Genomic DNA, 11,785 nt, shown 5'->3' with positions numbered 1-11,785 from the left:
GTTGCACAGCTGATCAGGATGATCTGGGCAGTGTGTTCTGTGCTCCGTTCCAGTTAGTGATGCAGATAATCAATTGTTGTTAGAATTTCCTTGAGCCACTGCATAGGAGAGGAAGGGGACCAGACTGCAGAGTGAAAGGAAGTACAGGGACAAGTAGGGAATGCCACATTTCGGGTATGAGATGTCTGGGTTGAAATGAAACAGATGATTAGGAAGGAGGGCACTAAGTTAGGAATCTTGGGATGTCCAGCTGCCCTGGTATGAAATGCTCCTCTATCCCATGGCTCAAAGAAGCTAATGACATTCCAGAGATGGGTCACCAGAACTGGTGCTTCAAAGACCTGTCAGCTCCCAGCCACGGAGGTGTGAGGGGACACGCTGCACGGCCTCCCGCAGGCAGCCTCAGACAGCAAAGATTCAAGCCTCAGGTGGAGGGTTTGACGGGGTGGCATTTTGCTACCTTTCCAACTTGGAGATCCCACAACTAAATTGGATCTTAGTGACATGTTCGGGAGGTCCTTTGTTGTCCCAGAGTAACTGGCACCAGAAACCAGCCACTTTTAGGGAGTCCACTTAAAACAGCCAAAATTTCGTAGTAAATCATGAGCAAAAGGCTTGATCCTGAAAAATTAAACTTCAAATTGAGAAATGATAGGAAGTTTGTCACATATTTAACAAAATGTGCACTCCAGTGTTGGTTGACAGAAGTCTCATTTTTTCAACAAAACTTCCCTAATCGCATTACAGGAAGCCAGCAACATAATGCTAACATAGCTCGTTTTTGACCCCTTAATAAAAAGGAAATGGAAGACTTATCTTCCCAAGAATTTCTCAATGTTTTGAAATTTTTATTACCCTCTTTAAATAAACTTTCATAAACTTTCATACACTCTTTCTCTATTTTCTCTTTTTCAGTCGCAAGTTGGTCTGACTATAAAACCTTTATTAATCAAAGGCTTTGCAGATGATTCTCTGGCACGACTTTCTCTTTCCGTCTATCTCGAGTCATTTTTTAACTTTGCAGTTTCATTTTGCATTTGACTTGCATCCTAATCTCATTGGACGTGAATGGGATGGCCAAGGATTCACCCCCAGCCTCAAAAAATGCCTTCTCCTGGCCTGGCTCTTCCTCCCCCGCCCCTGCCCTCTGTGACCTCCCCACTGTCCAGTGTCCTTGCTCCTACTTCTCAGAGCTCGGCACCATCTGTACCCAGCTGTGTGGTGATTGCAGGCAAAGTGCTTGCAGGGCTCCTCTGGGAAACCACGATGCCTGGGGAGGAAGGAGTTAGGTCCGGGGACATTTAAGAAGGCTGCTCAGCAATAGCCAGAAGGTCCTCAGACCACAGAGAATGGGCATTGACTGAGCACCTTCTGTGTGCTGGGACCACTGTCCCCCAAGGACACGGGCTGATATCTGGTCCCTTAAGCTTCTTGTTGCCGGCACACCTCACCTCTCCGCCTCTGGGTCTTGCACGGGAGGGGACCTCCTCTAGGGCATATCCTGGTGCCACCTCAAGGGCAGGTGGGTATTTCTTAGATGCTGCCTCCTTGGTGGTCCTAACTAGGATCAACGGTCAGGCAGCAGCAACTCCAACATGACTGCCCAAAAGACCCAAATTCACACGTGTCTAGCCATCTTGGCTACCACTTTGGGGGCTGTTGCCCTGGGCTAGGCGATGCATAAGCACCTGACATATATATAACCTCCTGTCATCCTCCCGGTGGCACTTCATTCTACAGGTGAGGAAACGGAGACTCATGCAGCTGGTGAGACGTGAAGCTGGGTTTAGGGCCAGCTCCTTCTGCGCTGGAACCCCGCGCCTGCTGACTACCAGAGGGTGCCCAGACCTGTCCCTAGGCACGTCCATCTCAGGAAGTGACAGTGAGACTTAGTGGTGGACCTGATGCCACGGACAGGGGCCTCCCGAGGGGGATTAGGCTGAGCATTTGGAACAGTCCCTGACTGCCACTGGGGCCTGAGGCAGGCCATGTGGCCGAGTCCGGGCCCTGGACCTGGTTGTCCCATCCAGAGGAGCCGGCTTCTCGGTGCTGCAGCCACAGCACAGCCATTCAAGTAGCTACTGGGTTCCACTTTGCAGCCCCCACACAACCAAGGGCTGCCTGCTCCAGGTGATACTTTGCAAAGAAAGTGAAGAACTGAGGGTTTTGAAGCTCAGAAAATAAAGAGCTAAATCTTTCCATGGGCCTGAGAAAGCATTAAGAAGCAGCTAATGTCTATGATGTGACCAAGAGCCCAAGCTTGCAGAACAGGCCGAACCATAGTTGGCCACCTCGCCGTGGACACGTAGGAACATGCGGAGCCTGGCCAGGTGCCAGAGGGCGCACGGGGCCAGAGCTCAGGGAACACAGCTGCACCAGTGAGTGGGCCCGGTGGCCTGGGGCTGTTCTAGCTGACCTGTCCTTGTGCAGGGCTAGCCTCTGGCCTCTTGGGAAATGACAGCGAGACGAGCCCTTGTGGTGGACAAATGCCACAAATGAAAGCGGGGTTCAGGGGTGGGTACAGCCAAGTGTTAGGGACAGCAGTTGGGAGTGGTCTGGCATGGCTTTGACTGGACAGTGATTTGGTGAGTCAGTACCCTCCTTCCAGCCTTCCTCAGCCCTTGGAGCAGCTCTCCAAGGCTTTCAATTATTTATGGACATATGTGTAGGGAGGGGGTGCAGGCTGTGGCCTGTGACTTCGCAGGCTGTGGACACCTTGCTTTGTGGGGGCTCTGGGGCACCTCCTGGGAACATCTTCCTGGTGGCCTTTCCTGTACAGGGCAGGGGTCCTGGGAGGTCTCCCCTGGGAGCCAAACTCCTGCCACCCTATTCTGTGCACATTGGATCGTCCCTTCTGAAGAAGACGCAGTTTATAGGAACTGGGCTTGTCAACATTCTAGAGCCACATTCTAAAAACCATCTCTAATCCCTGCAGGTTGTAGGACTGTTTTTGCAAAGCAGCCCAGATGGAGGATTTGAGGCCTCCTTGCGCTGACCTTAAAGAGACAGCAAAGGGTTTGCGCTGCCAGCCATGGGCTGGAGCGAGCCTGCCTTTGGGCCCACACAAGGGCCTGTTGTTCTGCGAATCAATTGGGGCCGGTGTGGGGTCACAATGGGGCCTTTCAAAGAGACAAAGCGCCTCTGGCCAGGCTGAGTGTCCCTGCACACGTGGGCATCCGCCCAGGGCATTTAAAATAACACGATTTGGAAAAACAGATTTCAAGTGATTTTCCCCACTCGCTGCGTGATTCAATGGTCTTTGTTCTGTCTCCATCATACTCGGTCATGGAAGCTTCTAAGAGTTGGGACACTGGAGGCAGACACTGGGGTTCCCAGCTGTGACTTCTGTCTTCTTTCACAGGTAACTGGGGAGAATCACAGTGCCAGGCTACCTAGATGGTACCAGAGAGGCTTGGTCCATGCAGGGTGCTCAGCTGCCAGGGCTTCCTTCAGCCGGCACACACTTGCCAAGAGCCTGCCGAGGAGCCAGGCACCCAGGGACACGAAGGGCGACGTGGCTTGCTAATGCCACACTGCGTGCTGGGTGCTGCTTGAAGCACTTTACTTCTTCGCTTAATCCTTGTGACAACCTTACGTGGTAGATACTATTCAAAGAGGTTAAAGATTTACCCAAAGTCACACAGCGAGTAGGCGTGGGTTCTAGTCCCAGCAGAGTGGCTCCAGGGCCCCGAGGAGGACTGTCATGCCCTGTGTCTCACCGTGACAGGATCCCTGTCCCTCTGGAAGCAGTGTGCACAGACATGCCAAGAAGCCACACCCACAGCACTGACTTCACCCATGCTGAAGGCTCCAAATGACACTGGACAGGTGTTGGGGAAACCCGCCAGGAGCCCAGCCTAGGGAGGTGTGTCTGAGATGAGGGGACTTTGCCAGGCAAAGAAGTCAGGAAGGGCTTCCCTGGGCAGAGCAAGGGTGACCCAGGCCAGATGTGTGTCGGGGGTAGGGGTGTGTCTCGGGAGGGTAGGAGGGCCCGGGTGCTCCTGAAAGCAGAGCTGCAGCTTGGCTGACCCCGAGGGCAAGCCCTGCAGGGGCTTTCTGTTGGGCAGCAGCAGCTGTCCGGCTGAGAGATGCTGTGGGGATGGTGGCAGTGCGTGGGCAGGCAGGGAAGTGGGACAGACTTGACCACATCTTGGTGAACTGAGAGCCAGCGGAAGGGAGTGGCCGAGGGCATGGATTCCCCAGCCGGCCTGCGTGTGGCCTCCCTCGGCCTCAGTTCCCTTGTCTGCAGAATGGGAAGATCAATCCTGCCTCATAGGTCATTGGGAGGATTTGAGGACTTGGTTCAGGTCAGCCCCTGGGACTAGGGAAGGCTCAGGAAGTAGCAGCTGCAATTATCATTATGGGAATGAAAAAAAAAGAAAGGTCTAGAATGATCCTGAAGTTTCTAGCCTGGGCCGATGATGGTTAGTCACGTTGCGCTTATTCATTAGCCATGTTCTTGGCATTCTATCATAAACTTGGATTGATACTTCTGCTTTTTCCCACAGAACTGAACCTTTAATCAGCCATGACGTGGTTTAAAATAGTCCCACCTAGCAAACCAAACTTCAGCCGGTGGGGAAGGAGGCCCTTCCGCCCACAGCCCTCCGACCACTACATGAAATGCTCCATGAGGGCTGCTCTCAAGTCAAGGTCACTGGCCAGGCCTCTTGGCTCCCTCGGTCCCCTGGGCACGAGTCATCAGGCCTGAGCAGCCTCACCCAGCAGGGGACAGCAGTGCCGGGAGAAGTCAAGGAATTTACAGAAGATGTACCTGAGCCCCAAGAGGGCAAGGGCCTCGCCCAGAGCACCAGGCAGGTTAGCACCAGGCTGGCACTCGGCTCCAGGCCTCCCAGACACCCTACCCTGCCAGCCCCTGCCCTCGTCTTCCCACCCTGCTGCCCTCCTCTCGTAGGACAGCCCACAGACTCCTGCACGGAGGCAGATGAAGCCAGGGCTGATCAGGGAACTGGCAGCCCACAGCAGAGACAGGGCGAGGGGGTGAGAGGAGCCCAGGGAGGCTTGTTGGGTGCAACTTCGACGTCTGTTGCCCAGGGGAATTTGGCCCTCTTGGCCTCCAATTTCTGGGGTTAGAGCTGGTGACCATCTTGTGGATCACACAAGATGTGTATCCACCAACAGCTGGAATGAAGGGCATGGCTGTCCCCAAGCATCACGCACAAATCACCAGCACACTCTAGGTACATTGCGCCCTGCATGTCAGTTAGCACAATGATGATGATGTTGATGATGGTGTCATCCACCAGCTTGAACCCTGCCCGGTTCTCATGCCACCACCTCTGGGAGCTACACCTGTCCTGCTCCTGCTCCTGGGTATCCTGGCTCCCTGCCCCCCACCCTCTGTCCTGAAGGCTGCAAGCCCCACCCCTGACCCCAGTCCCAGGACCCCATTGCCTCCCAGGCAGAGGCCCTGGCATGTTCCCCGAGATGCTCCCCCGTGCCCACTTGTGTCTGCCCTCGGCAGGACAGTGTGAGGCTGGAAGGACTGAGGGCTCTACGCAGCCCCCAGGACCAATTGTGGCAGAGGGAAGAGGAAGTGCATTGGCCCCGAGGATTCTGCCTGTGACTCATTCCTGTCACCGGAGCCAGGAAGGGATGGCCAGCAGGAGAAGCGCAGGTGGACAGACAGCATATTTTCACGGATTTCTCACTTCTGCAGTCGGGGTTGGGGCCTCCAGTCTCGGCCTGTGCCCCACCTCGGGCAAACAACGGCAGGAATGCACACCGAGACGTGGGCCCAGCCAAGCCCGCCTCGATGGCGAGATGCTGCAATAGGCCCTGCCCTGCCCTTCACCCCACCTACCCAGGTTGGGCAGTGGGCTGGTCCCTGGTGCTGAAGGTGAGGGATGCCCGCCCCTCTCTGTGGGTCTCCCCACAGGGTGCTCTCTTGTCTCCCGGCACAGCTCTGCTGTAATGGAAGAGGCAGGGTTCCTGGCCTCACTCGGCAGGAAGGTGGGAGAGAGAGGTTATGGAGGGACAGAGAAAGCCGGCCATGGTCAGTGCCCGGCCCCATCCCACCCTGCACCTTCTGCTGAACGTTGTTCCCTCCTGTGTCAAACACAAGGTCCCCAGGTGGTCAGGGTCCATTCTCCATAAGACTGGAGCTAAGAGCTCCACACATGCTGTCACCTCAAGACAATCCTACTGGGGAGATGCTATTATCATTTCCACTGTGCAGATGAGGAAGCATTTGAGGGTGAGTCACAGCCAGCCAATGCGGCTGCTAAGTGGCTGCGCCAGGCCTTGTACCAGGCTGGGCCGACCCAGAGCCGGCACAGATGGAGCCAGGCAAGGGTGCCACATAGGTCCACGCGTCCTCCGTGTTCCCTGCCTTCCTGTGAGTCTTTCTCCTCTTCAGCACGTGTTCCCCTCCCTCCAGTCCCCACGCCTGGATCCCCTTTGAGGCTTAAAACGGCTACCGCTAGCAAAGATTCTTGCATTTTATTTTAGCCAGAGATCCCTGAAAATCTGCAAGGAAGGCTTTCATGGCGGTGTATGGAGTACCAGACTGGACAGTATTTGGAGATTTGCAAGGCAGAAAACTAACTTTCACCAAGCGCTTCCTATACACCCCAAACAGGAACACTGCTAATCTTTTGACCTAGGGGACCGGATGAGATTTATTGTGAAGGAGACAATTGCCTGGTTCCGTTTTGTATTCTGTGTTGTTGGGCAGGGAAGGGGGTAAGGGCAGGAATGGGCAGAGGATCCAGGGCTCGGCAGAGGCCGACTGGTTCAGGTCTGCCCACTCTTTCCTGCCCCAAATCTTCTGTTTCGATGCAACTGTTCTCCTGCTGGGGTGGGGAGCAAATCCACAGGGAACAGACCCCTCCACCCAATCTGAGAGGAGCCGTGAGGAAGCCCCCGGCCAGCTTAATTAAGCAAGGTGTTCCCCACATAGGAGCAGGTGTGGCCCCCAAAGCCGGCAGAGTTCTGCGGTGAGTGTAGGGGGCAGAAGGTGGTGTAAGGGACAAGGGTAAAGAGCCCCCTCCTTCCTCAGGCACCATCACCCCCGCAGCTGGTAGCCGTAGGTTTGGTGTCCTGATTTCTGTGCCGCCTTGGCTTCTTGAGGCCTCCACGTCAGCACTGGGACCAATGTGAGGTACAGGGCTGCTCTCCTGCCACCTGCACAGAGAGTGGGGACTGGGGACACTTCCTCCCTCCCTCTCTTTCTGTGTTCCTACCCAGCATGGTAGGAACTCTCTGTGGCTTCCCAGAATTGGAGCACCCCCGTCTCCAACCTCAGCAGGGCCTCAGCCGACAGCTGAACATAATTTGAAACTCACTCTCTCCTCAAGCCCCTGTTGGTCACCCCGTTTGGCACAGTAAGCAACTTCATCTCCTACTTCTAAAACTAAAAAAATTTTAGATTTAGAAAAGAAAGAGAAGCTGGGAATGTAAAATGGTACAACCATTTGGGGAACCATTTTGATGGTTTCCTATCAACCTAACATTCACTGACCATATGACCCAACTATTCAACAACGAGGTATTTACCCAAGAGTAAAGAAAACATACACCCACACAAAGACATTTAAGTGAATGTTCTCAGAAGTTTAGTCATAATAACCAAAACTGAACCAACCCAAATGCCCATCAACAGATGGATGGATGAACAAAGACATATTCATACAATAGGATACTAGGAAAAAACCAGCAACAGAGAGAAATGAACAGCTGAAACACTCAGCATGGATGAATTACACGCACATCACGCTGAGCGAAGGAATCCAGGCACAAAAGAGTATATTCTGTGAGATCTTATTTCTATAAAACCCTAGAAATGACAAATCTAATCTATAGGAAAATGGAAAGTAGATTAGTGGCTGCCTGGGATTGAGGGGTGAGGGTGGTGAAGATTGACTGGGAGCGAGCATAAGGGAACTTCTTTATGTGACAAAATGTTCTCTAGTTTGATTGAGGTCATTGTTACACGGGTGCATATATTTGCAAAATGTATGTGCAAAACAGGCGCATCTTATTAAATGCAAATTATGTCTCAATAAAGTTGATTTTGAAATATAAGCTATTAACCAAAGACTACCAGACATCTCAGGAATGCCTTTAATATAAAATAGAGATTAAAACAAACAGAAAAAGCAAGTATAAAGGGAAAAGAAACTATGCATAAAGTTATTACTATCTCAAGAGGAAAAAAGAAAGATAAGAAAGGATTCCTTTAAAAAGGAAAAATTTGACACTAAATATGTAGATCTATTTCTGGATTCGGTTTGTGTACCCTCGATCGATGTATGTGTCCAAACTTCTGCCAACATCACACTGTTCCGATTATTGTACCTTTGTAATAATTCTTAAAGTGGGGCATTGCAAGCCCTCTGTTTTCTTCTTTTTCAAAATGGTTTTGACGCTTATAGGTCCTTTGCATTCTTTAATCAATTTCAGCAAACAAGCCTGATGGCTTTCTGATTAGGATTGCACTGAATCGACAGATCGATTTGGGGAGAATTGCCATCTTAACAATATTGAGTCTTCCAATCTTTAGTTGGGATATCTCTCCCCATTTATTTAGTCTTTAATTTCTCTCAGCAATGTTTTGTTGTTTTCCAGATACACTTATTGTACATATTTTTGTTAAATTTCTTCCTATTTTATGCTATTGTAAATACTATTATTTTTAATTTTAATTTCTAAATATTTGGTGCTATATAGAGAAATACACTTGATTTTCACATATTGATCATGCGTGACCTTGTTAAACTCACTTATTAGTTCATGTTACTTAATAGTTTTTGTAGATTCCTTAGGATTTACATATATATATGATGATATCAGCTGAGAATATAGACAGTATTACTTTTTCCTTTTAGTATAATCTGGATGCCTTTTATTACTTTTCCTTGCCTTATGATACTGGCTAGGACCTCCAGTACAATGCCGAATAGATGTGGTAAAAATGGGCATTCTTGGAGAGAAAGCATTCCATCTCTCACTGTCAAAGATGATATTTGTTGCAGGTTTTTCACAGATAGTCTTCATCAGGTTGGAGAAGTTTCCTTCTATTTCTAATTTTCTGCAAGTTTTTATCTTTAACAGTTGTTTGAATTTTGTCAAATGCTTTTCTGCATCTGTTGGGATGATCATATACATTTTCTTTATTCTGTTAGTGTTACGAATTGCATCACTTGATGTTCTAATGTTAAACCAACTTTGCATTCCTTGGATGAACTCCACTTGGTCATGGTGTATTTGTTTTGCTGGATTCAACTTTCTAATATTTTGCTAAAGATTTTTATGTCTGTCTTCATAAGAGTTATTGGTTGTTAATTTTCTTGTAATGTTATTTATCTAGTTTTGGTGGTAGGGGAAAAGGGTATTTTCTGAAAGTTTGTGTGGGGTTAGTACTATTTTATTCTTTAAATGTTTGGTGGAATTAATCTGGACCTAGAGTTTTCTTTGTGTGTCAGCTGATGTTGAAAATGGGATCTAAAAGCTGCTTGGAAATCCTGAAAGTGCAAGGGCGAGATTGCCTGGAGCATCACTGTGGGGTGGTCGGGATGGGCTGTTTAATGAGGAAATCTCAAACACCACTACCTTAAGTCTGTCCTCGGGTCTGGTCAGACTCCTCAGAGCAGGGAGAAAGGCTGGCCGTCTGCTTGTGGGAGCCCAGAGTGAGTGCATCCGTTACAGACACTCCGGGACACCCGGAGTGTGCAGATGACCCCAAGTTCACAAGGGGGTGCGGTTGAGGGCTGGGAGGAAGGGCTTGATTTCACTCTCCCCAGAGAAATCTCCCAGGTATATGCAGCAGAGGAAGGAATTTCGGGCTCTTACTCCTTATTAAACAGATCTTCCAACAATTCCTATTTTACACTCCTCTTGAGCCCCACCTCCAGAGTGGCCTGGCGTGGATAGTTCCTGAACCTTGTGAGGCTTCTGTGCTGTAGCCTGGGTTGGCTCTAGCCTTTCCCCACGGCCTCCTCAGCATTCAGGGCTGTTTCTAGTCTGAAAAACCAGCTACATTTCTCCATCTGATTTCCTGCTCCCACAGTTTTGTTGCTTTTGTCTCCCATTATTTCTGTCTTTGTAGGTTTGTGCTTTTAGAACCAACCTTCCTGTCACTGGAGTGTAGATTCAAGAAGATGCTAAAGTAGATGTGTGTATTTAATCTGCCATATTAACCCCTCCCCCAACACCCCCTTTTTATTTTCAATCCACTGCAATCTGGCTTGGGATCCCACTGTTCTACAAAAACTGCTCCTTCCAGGTCACTAATTAACTCCTTCTTGCCAAATACAATGGACCCCAGTCTACCCTTATCTTCCTGGACCTCTCAGTGCTACCACCAGGCCTTCCCCTGACAGGCTCTCCTTCCTGGGCTCCAGCGACCTCACAGCGTCTTGGCCTCTCTCCTGCCTCCTTGGCTGTATCTGCCCAGGTCTTTTGCTCCCTTAAATTTTGGCGACCTCCAGTACTCCATCTGGGACTGTCTTCTGTCTGCACCCCTCATTCTGCCTTGGAGAAATCACTCGGGCACCTGCCAGAGACACCCAAGTCCATTCCTCACCTGCCGCCCTCCCAAGCTCCAGGTGTGCAGAGCGACTGCCCACCCTCAGGCTGCTGATCTGGAGGGGAGTCTGGGCGGCTTCCCTGAGGCGGTCTCGCAGGATCTGAGCAGGCCGAGGGAGGAGGGCGGAGTATTCCCTGCACAGATAATGGAGCCACAATGCAGAGGCCACGCATGAGACAGAAGGGAGCCCATAAACTGTTAAGGACTCATGCTGCTCGGGGGCTGGGGTGGGAGGGTGTCCCCAAGTCTCTCTCATCAGCATGGTTGCCTGGGTGCTTGCAAGCTCCGTCCCTCCTCTCCCCACCCACTGCCATTGCCCTGGCTCCTTCAGAGTCTCCACACTCACCGCCTGCATTGCTGCGACATCGCCCTCGTAGGTGTGTGCCTTTTAAAGGGCTTGTGGTTGAATCTGTCTTCCCTTCCATCCAGCCAAATTGCAAATCTCGACAGTCTCTGCTCCCAGTCTAACAAGGCTCCCAGCCCCTTACGATCAAATCCACACCCCCACCGCCCAGACAAGCGCATTTCTGAGATAGCAGTGCCTGCCTCACCTCCAGCCCCGGTCCTACTTGCTGCCGGACTCCTTGTCGTCTTAGAAGAGACTCAAGGGCCTCAAGACTTCCAGGCCCTCACACACCATCCAGGCACTCCCGTGCTCACACCCTTCCTCTGTGGGGACAGCTACATTCTGAGGCACAAGAGGTTAGGACTTCAATATGTGAGTTTTGTGGAACACAACTCAGCCTGTAACGTGAATAAATGGACCAACGAAGGGAAGGGAAGTAGGGCTCACCTCAGCTCTGAGGGAAAACATGGCGGTCATAACCTAACTGTTTCCCAGAAACAAATTAAACCACTACAGATCAACTCAAATTCCTCCTCTCCCATCACTCCCCAACCCAGAACTTCCCAGAGGTGGCTGTGGTCGTCTACTTGGTGCAGAGCCATTCAGACCTTACCTCCTAGGTTGGAGGATTACCTCAGCTCCTATCTGTAAAGCCAAGTGCTCTTAAGGCTGATGCATTGGAAGGTCTGGAGGGACACGCACCACGTCCCACATGCTTACTTTCAGGGGTATGTTTGTGTCCCACAGTCTAAAGCGTGCTGTGAGACTGTTCTCCAACTTTTCTCTCCACACAAGCATATGTCTTAGAGAGCTCTGCACGCCAGGATGGATGCATATTATTCGTTGTTGATTAGGACTTTCTGTCAATGGTCATTTACTTGTTTCATATT

This window comes from Eulemur rufifrons, chromosome 19, assembly GCF_041146395.1.
Source record: "Eulemur rufifrons isolate Redbay chromosome 19, OSU_ERuf_1, whole genome shotgun sequence".
In the NCBI taxonomy this organism is placed as follows: Eukaryota; Metazoa; Chordata; class Mammalia; order Primates; family Lemuridae; genus Eulemur; species Eulemur rufifrons.
The sequence above is the reverse complement of the archived record's forward strand: the minus strand, read 5'-3'. Positions refer to the sequence as shown.